The sequence below is a fragment of the Microtus ochrogaster genome, chromosome 5, assembly GCF_000317375.1.
Source record: "Microtus ochrogaster isolate Prairie Vole_2 chromosome 5, MicOch1.0, whole genome shotgun sequence".
NCBI lineage: Eukaryota > Metazoa > Chordata > Mammalia > Rodentia > Cricetidae > Microtus > Microtus ochrogaster.
This window is the reverse complement of record NC_022012.1, coordinates 58,573,120-58,584,285: the sequence shown is the minus strand read 5'-3', so window position 1 is coordinate 58,584,285 and position 11,166 is coordinate 58,573,120.

The following is an 11,166-nucleotide window of genomic DNA, read 5'->3' as shown; positions in this document are numbered from 1 at the left end:
AACTAGCTCTTGTAGACCAGGCTGGCCTCGAACTCACAGAGATCCGCCTGCCTCTGCCTCCTGAGTGCTGGGATTAAAAGCGTGTGCCACCACTGCCCGGCCTGAGTTTACTTCTTTTTGTTCTAGAATTTTGAGGTGTTCTATTAACTGACTAGTGTGGGATTTTTCCAGCTTCTTTATGTAGGCATTTAGTGCCATGAACTTTTCTCCTAATGCTGCTTTCATTGTTTCGTATAAATTTGGGTACATTTTGTGGTCAATTTCATTGAATTTTAGGAAATCTTTAATTTCTTTATTTCTTCCTTGATCCATTGGTGATTTAGGTGAACATTGTTTGATTTCCATGTGTTTGTGGGCTTTTTAGAATTAGTATTGCTATTGAATTTTAATTTTAAGCCACGGTGATCTAATAAAATAATTGGGGTTATTCCAATTTTTTGTAGCTGTTGAGGCTTGTTTTGTTACCTAGTATGAGGTCAGTTTTTGAGAAGGTTTATTATGGTTCTGTTTTTGTATCCAGTCTGTTAGCCTGTGTTTATTATAGGTGAATTGAGTCCACTTATTTTAAGGATATTAATGACCGGTGATGGCTAGTTCTTGTTATTTTAGTTTTCATTTTTGGTGATGTTATTCCCTTCTTTGGGATGTGCTGCTGTGAGATCATCTATTGTCTGTGTTTTTATGGATGTAGCTAACTTCCTTGCTTGGAGTTTTCCTTCCAGTACTTTGTATAGGGCAGGGTTTGTAGCTAGGTATTGGTTAAATCTGGTTCTGTCATGGAATGTCTTGCTTTGTCTGTCTACGGTGATTGAAATTTTTGCTTGGTATAGTAGTCTGTGCTGTCATCCATGGTCTCTTAATGTCTGCATAATGCTTGACCATGACCTTCTGGCTTTCATTGTCTCAATGAAAAGCCAGGTTTAATTCTTATAGGTCTGCCTTTATACATTACTTGGCCTTTTCCCTTTGCAGCTCTTAATATTCTTTCTTTACTCTGTATGTTTAATGTTTTGATTGAGAGACCATGGATGCCAGCCCAGACTGTTTTAACTACACTGAACCTTATGGAAGAGAAAGTGGGAAGTGCACTTGAACACGTTGATACAGGAGGCCATTTCCTAAATATAACCCCAGCAGCACAGACACTGAGAGAAAATGGGACCTCCTGAAACTGAAAAGCTTCTGTAAAGTAAAGGACATGGTCAACAAGACAAAACGACAGCATACAAAATGGGAAAAGATCTTCACTAACCCCAATTGTAAAATATACAAAGAACTCAAGAAATTGGTCATCAAAAGAACAAATAATCCAATAAAATAAATGGAGTACAGACCTAAACAGAGAACTCGCAACAGAAGAATCTAAAATGGCTGAAACATCCTTAGTCATCAGAGAAATACAATTCAAAACAACTCTGAGATTTCATTTTACAGCTGTAAGAATGGGCAAGAAAAAAAAAACACTGCTGGACAACTTATGCTGGAGAGGTTGTGGGGTAAAGGGAACACTCCTGCATTGCTGGTGGGAATGCAAGCTGATAGAGCCCCTTTGAATGTCAGTGTGGCGATTTCTCAGAAAATTAGGAAACAACCTTCCTCAAGACCCAGTAATACCACCTTTGGGCATATATCCAAAGGATGCTCAATCATGCCACAAGGATATGTGCTCAACTATGTTCATAGCAGCATTGTTTTCCATAGCCAGAACCTGGAAACAACCCAAAATGCCCCTCGATCGAAGAATGGATAAGGAAAATGTGGTGAATTTGCACAATGAAGTACTACACACCAGAAAAAATAATGACATCTTGAATTTTTCAGGAAAATGGGTGAAGCTAGAAAACATCATTTTGAGTGAGGTAACCCAAACCCAGAAAGAAAATTATCACATGTACTCACTCATAGGTGGTCTTTAATCATAAATCAAAGAAAACCAACCTAGAAATCACAATCCCAGAGAACTTAGACAACAATGAGGACACTAAGATAGACATACATAAATCTAATCTATATAAGAAGTAGAAAAAGGCAAGATCTCCTGAGTAAATTGGGAGCATGGGGATCTTGGGGGAGGGCTGAAGGGTAGAGGGGAAAGGCAGGGAGGGGAGCAGAGAAAAATGTAGAGCTCAATAAAAATTAATAATATAAAAAACAACTCCCCCCAAAAGAAAGTTTTCCTGGGTATAGTAGTCTGGACTGGCATCTGTGGTCTCTTAGTGTCTGTATCATGATTACCAAGGCCTTCTGGTTTTCAGTGCTTTCAATTAGAAGTTAGTTGTAATTCTGATAGATCTGCCTTTATATGTTACTTGGTATTTTTTGCAGTTCTTACTATATTCTTTCTTTATTCTGTATGTTTAGGGTCTTGATTATTATGTGGCTAGGGGACTTTTTTTTTGATCCAGTCCATTGGTGTTCTGAAAGCTTCTTGTGTGTTCATATGCATATCTTTCTTTAGGTTGGGAAAGATTTCTTCTATGATTTTGTTGAATATTTTTCTGTGATTAGGAGTTGGACTTCTCCTTCTATGCCTCTTATTCTTAAGCTTTGTCTTTTCACAGTGTCCCATATTTCCTGAATATTTTGTGTTAAATTTTGTTAGATTTAATGTTTCCTTTGACCAATGGGTCTATTTCCTCTGTTGTATTTTCAGAGCTTGAGATTCTCTCTTTCATCTCTTGTATTCTGCTGTTTAAGCTTGTATTTGTTCTTCCTGATCATTTTCTCATATATTCCATTTTCAGAGTTCCTTTGGTTGTGTTTTCTTTATTGTCTCTATTTCAGTTTTCAATTTTTGAATCATTTCTTTCATTTGTTTGATTGCTTTTTCTTGTTTTTTTTTAAAAGGGGTTTGTTGATTTCTTTCTTTTTTTGTTGTCTTTTTCCCCATTTCTTTGAGGGAAATTTTCTTTTCTTCTTTAAGGGCCTCAAACATTCTCATAAAGTTATTTTTTAGGTCATTTTCTTCTGCTTCATCTATGTTTGAGTACTTAAGTCTTGTTGTAGAGCCACTAGTTTTTGTTGGTATTGTGTTGCTCTTTGTGGTGTTGAGTGTGTTCTTACCTTGTCTACCTATCTTTTTCTCTCATTGGTGTAGTTGGGGCTGTGTCTCTGGTGATCAATCTTCCAGGTACCAGTGGACCAAAGGTTCAAATGATTGGTCCTTAGGGTGTAGTAAGGGCAATGGTTTCAGTCACCTGGATGTCACTCAGTGTTCCCAGAGGTCAGAGGAGTTCCTGGGTGTCGTTCTGCAATCCTGTAGGTCATTTAGGACCTGCTCCTGTGGAGGTTGCTTGCCTGGGTCTGTTCCCACTTAAGTTCTCTGCCTCAGGAATACTCTGACAGAGGTCTCTGGCTCAGGCCTGCTCCCTCAGTGGTTGCTTTCTTGTACCTGCTCCTGCGGAAGTTGCAGCCTTGGGATGCACCAGCAGAAGTTGCTGGTTCAGGCCAAGGAGCAAACTTTTAACACTTCATATTTTTTTCCTGACTTCCAGACATACACACACATAAATGTATTAGCTCTCTGAGCACACACACACACGTGCCTGCCCTCTTTATCTTGCTCATCCTTCTCTCTCTCCCTCCATGTATCTCTGTCTCCATCTTTCTCTCTTTGTCTGTCTGTCTCTCTCTCTCATCTCTCTCTCTCACACATATACAAAAGCAAACAAAACTCAAAATAAGAAGTATACACATAATTGTATTAATAATATTAAATGAAAAATTTTAAAATAATCCAATATAAGAATATATTGGCTTAAAACAAGATTTATTCTTTTAATATGGGGAATACACTTTTGATTAAAATATACAGACTTATCAAACTAGAATTATTGAGAAATTACAGATCATGTGTGCAGCAAGTACATAGGAGCTTGAATGACTATGCTAAAATTGAATCACTAGCCAAAACCTAAAAACAAATAATTTCTAACAGCTAGTGAATGAATAAACAATCTATTATCTAGACAAAAAAATTGTGTATGTTTGAGTTAAAACAGTGAAATTAAACAATAAAAAGGAAGGTTATAGTAAGGTATTATATATGATTCCTTTAACTGATCTCTTCAGAATTAATAAATAAGCAGACAGTATACTAGACATTGCCTACATATGAAAGAAAATAGAGTGAATTAGACTGTGGCGTTTGGGCATTTTTATAATTTTATAATTATACCAATACATTATTTATACATTCCAAGTCAAGTGTCTATATAGATTATGAATTATAGCTTGTTCTGTGTCCTAATCTAGGGAAGACAAATATACCCATAAGGTAGGGAACATTTGAGAGACCAAAGTATAGAAACTATGAAAGCCCAGCTTGGTGAATCATGGGTTTATTCAGATTATACACAGGATTATAAGTAAGCAGTCATTTACAGGACAAGAATGCCTCAAGGACAACTGCATTAGCAAAAGCCCACATCAGCACGCCTGTCAGCTCAGGGACCTGGAGACCTGGATGGCACTGTAGAACCTTCAGGCATCTCAACAGCTTGGAGATTGTTGTTTCCAGGTTATTTAGCTGGTCTGAAACTCTTAGGAAGCTCATCTGGTCTCTGTCTCTTCTGAGTGGTTCAGCTGGTCTGAGCTCGTCTAGGGAGCTCAGCTAGTCTGAGAATTTCTCAGTAGTCCTTAACTGCTTATACACATACAAAGCAAAGGAGAAGCATAGAGAATCTGATCAGTTTTAGTGACTTCCTGACGTTTTGAGTTGTTTACTTCCTAAGTAAGGACCTTCTCTGCAGGATAGAATATTTTATGGTGGAGGAAATTCCCACATAAGGCATCTCAATAAAGAGAAAACAATACATGATGATGACAAATAAATGGAGAGATGCTCTATGTTTATGAAAAGGAACACTCAATATGTCGAGGTATCAGTTTTCTTTAACTTGCTCTACAGGTCAAACGCAAGCCAAACAAAATATCAGCATGTTACTTTGTGTACATTGACAAACACTAATGGTTATGTGGAGAAACAAATAGCTTAGAATAGCCATTTTCCTCCTACCTTAAAATTTTTAACTGCTAAACTTCTGACCTATTAGAGAAGCTATCTCTTTCTTCATCTTCCAAGGTGATTTTCTGGGAGCTTTGTGTCAGAACTCTCTGCAAACTATCCTCATGAATTCCCGGTGTCCATGATGCCCACTGAATCCTGTGGCCACACTCATGTGCAGACGCTGCTCAGTATGGATTTAGGTAGACAAGGCCAAATTACTTTGGCTGAGTGGGTGCAGGTGGGTGTCTTGTAGGTAGATGTGTTCATGGCTCGTTTAGGGTTATATCCTCCCAAATGACTCTGCTTTGTAGTCAGAGATACACTCAACCATCATTCTCATAGATGACTCCTGAGGCTTATGTGGGACTTCAAGATGAGCACACATGCAGACTGCAATCCTGAAGCAAATCTCTCTGGGTGCTGGAGCAGTGCATGGAAAGCTTCCGCCATGCTGCTCTGTTCACTTGGAGGCTCGGCTTAAAGCTTCTCTATTACATTCCCAAGGAAGAAGCATAGTTTATCATCTTAGTGAGTTTGTTCCTTGCGATCCATATTCTCGTCTTGCTGTCTGTCCCTATCCTATCTCCTCAGGTTAGCCTCTGTGAGAGTCTACCCTCCTCCCGCCCTTCCACAAAGAAGCATTTCCCCCACAAGCAGCTGCACACCCTGCTGTGGGGCTTCTGGACTCTGAGGATGGATCCAAAGGACTTGCTTTCCTTGTCTGACAGCACTCTGAGGAATTATGGCTTGAGAGAAAAATCACTTCTTAGTATTGAGACTAAACTTACATTGACAATCTGTTTCAGAGACAGGCTAACAAGCCCAGGGTACTAACAGACAGCTGTTCACACTGAGACTGGCTGGCGATTGCTGATTCACTGCGAATTATCCTTCCAAGGGAAGTGTCAGCATTCATAACTACCCAAGTGTTAAGTTATGTAAAAGAGGGGGTAAGGAATTAACATTTATTGTTAATTCAGTGGGTGAGAATCATGGGTGAATTTGACTAAATCTTCCTAACAATGTAATGAGTCAGGTGCTGGTATCCAGAGTTTATATGTCGGAATCAGTCCCAGCCAACTAAAGTCATGTGTTTGTGATAGCCCACTGAGCAGGTTTTACAAGCATTGAACACTGTCATATTTGGACTTCATTTATATCCCCTAGCTTTATGGAAACAGTGAATAAAACAAGCACAAGATAGAAATACTCCAAATGCTTTCAGAAATATTATTTGAACATTATTGCTTTCTGTATAATTGCCATACTTTTGAATGTTAGAAACAAAATCTTTGATACAGAGAAAGGGGTCAGGAGAAAAGAACATAAAGAATGCCCATGAGAAGCATAATCTGATATTTTGAAATTATGTTCTCAACTTGCAAGCAAATCAATAACCATAGTATAAATTCATGAAAAATAATAATGCTAGAAGAATAGTCCAGAAAAGGCCATTTCCTATTGAGACTAAGTCTAGAGTTCCAATGAAAGTGAAGTTCCTTGTTAAGAAAATAACCAGAATATCAACAAGAGATTCAGGATGACAGGCCAATTACAAAACACATTACTTCAAGCCTAAAGGGAATAATCAAAACTATTCTTGCTGGTGAGTTTAAGACGACAACAGAGAGAAGCTGTGATTTGTGTGTCTGCATGAGAAAAGTAGGTTGCAGCATAAGCGAGAGAGACCTGCGCTTAATGGCCTGTGGAGGACAGATTTGAAATAACTGGGTTTTTATGGGCCATTGAGATTCAGCTAGTATTGGTGGATCTCTTCCCTGAGAATGTTCTAATTTTACTTCTTTACAGAACATTTGAATTACTTTTAGACATGGATTCCAAATGCTATGATCATATACAACATTTAGGATTCTTTTTGGCAATAAGTACATTTTCTTTTTCAAATTCAAAATAAGGCATGAGATAAGAATGTAAGTTTTTCTTTTCTCTCTTAAACGGTACCAGTACCATTCGTGAAATAATTTATTCTTTCTGTGATAGCATTACTATATACTACATGTTGGATACATGTGGCTATGTTTCTAGAATCTGAGCCCTTATTTAATGCTTCTAATACTGGCACACATCAACATTTTAGTGATTATATTTAGCATGTAATTGGGGAGAACAACTTTTAGCTGTTTGTCTACTTTGTATAAGTTTCTGGATAAATTTTAAATTTGCGTTTCAAAGTTTAAATAGAATGGTTTAACTGATATAGATCAAGACTCCAAGATACTCAGTGGTATTTACTGAATATTTTTCTTCTTGTTTTGCTTGTAATCTTTTCGGAATGCATGACAACTCCCAAAACAAATAAACACCAATAGTTATGTCATAATACTATTCCATAGGATTGTTTTCTTGCACAAAAATAACTTTAATAGGAATGTTTAATATGTAACAATATACCCAGAAAACAGTTCATTTTAAATTACAAACAACTTACTGAGTTTTTTGTTATTGTTTTTGTTTGGGATGCAGCATCTAACCCAGAGTCAGTGTTCTACTGTTGACACATCCATTTTATGGATGGTATGATTTATTTATCCAGTTCTCAGTTGATGGTGTCTTATGCTCTAACAATCACACTAAGAAAACCTGTAAATACAGAAATTATCAGTGACATGTGCAAGAACCAACTGTCTTAACAGAAATGGAGTCATTGTGAAAAGACGCGGAGCAATTGTAGTTGTGGTTCCTAAACCATCTTCTGTGTGATTTGGAGTAGTTTGTTTTAAGAATCTTTGGAATTACATGAAATTACATGCTTTCTTTCTGGCTTACCATCATTCTAATAGTATCAAGATTTGACTGCTAATATGATTGTGAGAATGGAATCACATTTGCAGCTTTCCTTGTGCCGGATGATGTTAGGCACCTTTTATAGGTTTGAATGTTGTCTGACTCCGATTCTGGGGAAATGTGAACCTGAAGTTAAATGAAAGATAAAAGGGAGGTGATTGCAGGACAAGTAAGTGGGTGCAGAAGATTTCTGGGGAGGGAGGAGTGTGGCCAGCATGAAGAAGTGGGAAGAGGACAGATAAGTGATGTGGGATTCCTCTCTGTGTGCTATGAATGTGTTTTATTACCATTGGTTATTAAAGAAGCTGTTTCAGCCAATGGCTTTACTAGAATAAAAGCAGGGCAGAAATCTGAACAGAGATATAGAGAGACAGTAGGTGGAGTCAGAGAGACACAATGTAGCTGCTGAAGAAGAAGGATGCTAGCCGCCAGCCAGAACCTCACTGGCAGGCCACAGCCTAAGCTATTGGCCAAATAATATTGTAATTAATATAGTTTTTGTGTTATTATTTGTGGCTGCAAAAAACCCCAAGCAGTCTCTGTCTACAAAATGGTGCACCAACATGAGGCAACGACGCACATAAAACCTGAGAGAGCTTGGGAAGAAATTCTAGACACAAAACCACGACTTCTTGATAGTTGTCTTTTTCTCAGATTTGTTCTGTTTGCTAGAAGCAAGCAGAGGCATGATTCCTTTAAGAAAAGGCTTCCTGCCTCAGTGATAGCATCAAAAACTGGGTTTTTGGTTTGGTTCATGTTAGTTGCAGGAACAGCTCTGGCTCTTTCAGGAGGCTGAACACTCGAAATGGGATTGTGGGCAGCTTCCTGCACGTTACTTAAAGGCGGCATGGACCAACTGCTTACCAGAGTTGAGGTGGTGAGGACAGCTTCTACCCAGGAGTCCCAGAGTTGGCAGGAAAGGCACCTCCACTATATAGAAAGGCTGAGAGAGGAGAAGCCAACATTGAGGGCCATTGCAGCCAAGCTGAGATGGATCTACCACACAAAATACCCCATAAAAGACCTAATTGACAACTCACCAATTAGCAAAAAGTAGTCTAGAAAACAATGCCCAAATTCCCTAAATGATTGCTTATAAATGTTTATTTAATTTAAAGGGGAATATGCTATAGAGATGAATACTTTGCGTTGGTATGGATCTTGGTTTATTGGTACAAATTTAAGGTCAATTTTGTTATATATATATTTCTGATCTTAACAGAGGTATTTTGTTTGTGAGCTCATTTAAAAATCAATGCAAAATATAAAAATACAGGTTAATAGATAGTCATTTATAACAGTCAAACTTGAGTCACATTAGTTAGTTTTTTAGACATACAGAGGTATATATAATTCAGATGGATAGGTATTTTTCAAATTTTTCCAAGACTAACAAAATATGGCATTTAAAAATCTTTTAAGAACTTAGAATTTTCTCAACAATGAAACACATCTGCTCCTGGGAGTACCAGTCTACTTCAGGAGGATGATGGGCATCGAAGAGGCTCCTTATGGAGTTGGTTAGCCATTTGGGCAAGAAACTGCTCTTGCCTGCACTACTTGATGGTTTGTTGGATAAACTGGACATTCAAGACCCACAAAAAATGATTACTGAACTCTCCTAAAGGTGAGACAATCTTTCAGGGTTTCTGCTTCATTAAAAACTCTGCCAGACATTCTGCAGGACACAGAAGAAAGTGACTGACAAACTGCCAATATAGGCATAACAGTCTTCAAATTTCTTGCTTCATGATAAATTCTGCTGGGTACTATGGGCCTGTAGGCTGAAGATGGATGCCCCAGTGTTACAGAAGAACTTTGGATGACTGTCCAGGCAGCGAGATATCTCTGTCAATTCCAGAGTTTTAACAGTTGCTTACAATGCACTTCCTGTTAACATAGGTAATATTATATCCTCCTGGAGTTTTGATGGAGTTTAAAAATTGATAGTTATAATCATAGTTTTCCTTAATTATAATAAAATATAAAATAGATACAAATATTATAACTGTAATTCTTGCTTGATACCTGTTTTGAGACATGTAATTTTACTATGTTAAAGTTAAAACTTCCTTTTTTATTTAGACAGAAAAGGAGAGATGATGCTCTCTTCCCCTCTGTATACTATGAATATGTTTTATTACCATTGGTTATTAAAGAAGCTGTTTCAGTCAATAATTTAGTAGAGGAAAGCCAGGAAGGAAATCCGAACTGAGATATAGAGAGAAAGTAGGTGGAATGAGAGAGACACAATGTAGCTGCAGAAGGAGAAAGATGCCAGTGCCAGCCATAACTTTACCAGTAAGTCACAGCCTCATGGTGATACATAGATTAGTAGAAATGGGTTAATTTAAGATGTAAGAATTATCTATAAATATTCCCAAGCTATTGGCCAAACTAATTAATATTGTAATTAATATAGTTTTTGTATTGTTATTCAGGTCTGGGCTGTCAGGAAACAAATGAGCAGTCTCCATCTACATATTAGTAACCTAAGCATGTTAGAAAAAGCCATAAGGACACATATTATTGTACATCCACTTAAAATTACATTTAATATATAAACATATATGTATGTTTGTATTAATTGAATTGGTGTTGACAATGGTCTCCCCCCTGCCCCTCAAAAAAAAAAAAAACAATACTCAACACAAACTCCTGCTCTAGTTATAGGAATCTTTTAAGTTGCTGGTCAGAGCAGTCAAAGATATCCCCTGAAACAATGCAGGCTATTGTATGGCCCTTGCTGCTTCTTAGAAAAGAAGGTAGGACCCCATTGTTGACCATACCACACATGATTTTGAGGGGTCAAGCTGGATCTTTCCTGGAAGCTAGTCATCCTAGCCGAGGACTAGCCCTCATAGTTTCAGAAAGAGCCATGGAGCTGGTAGCCAAATATGCAGAAAGAGTAAAGCAATGGAAATCCTATACAGCTGAAATACTAACAAGTTACAATAATGACCACTCTGGCAAGATATCCTCCAAATTGCCATAGTGGCACTTATATCCTAGAGGTAACCAACAGCCATCTATTTGGAATAAGGCCCACTGAATAGGAGAAAGCGAATTCATGCCTGGCACTGTATCAATAACCTGTCATTGGTGAGGTCATGGAAGCTAGAGACGACCACACGACTGTGAGTTCCCAATTTCCTAAACAAATATAATCTGTAACTACATTCTTTATATCATCCTTATATCCATACACAAGTGCAGCTGTAGCTCTCATCCTTCCTCAAAGAAACATCTTTGCTTGCTTTCTCTTTCTTCTTTCTTTCTTTCTTTCTTTCTTTCTTTCTTTCTTTCTTTCTTTCTTTCTTTCTTTCTTTCTCTTTCCTTCCTTCCTTTTTCCT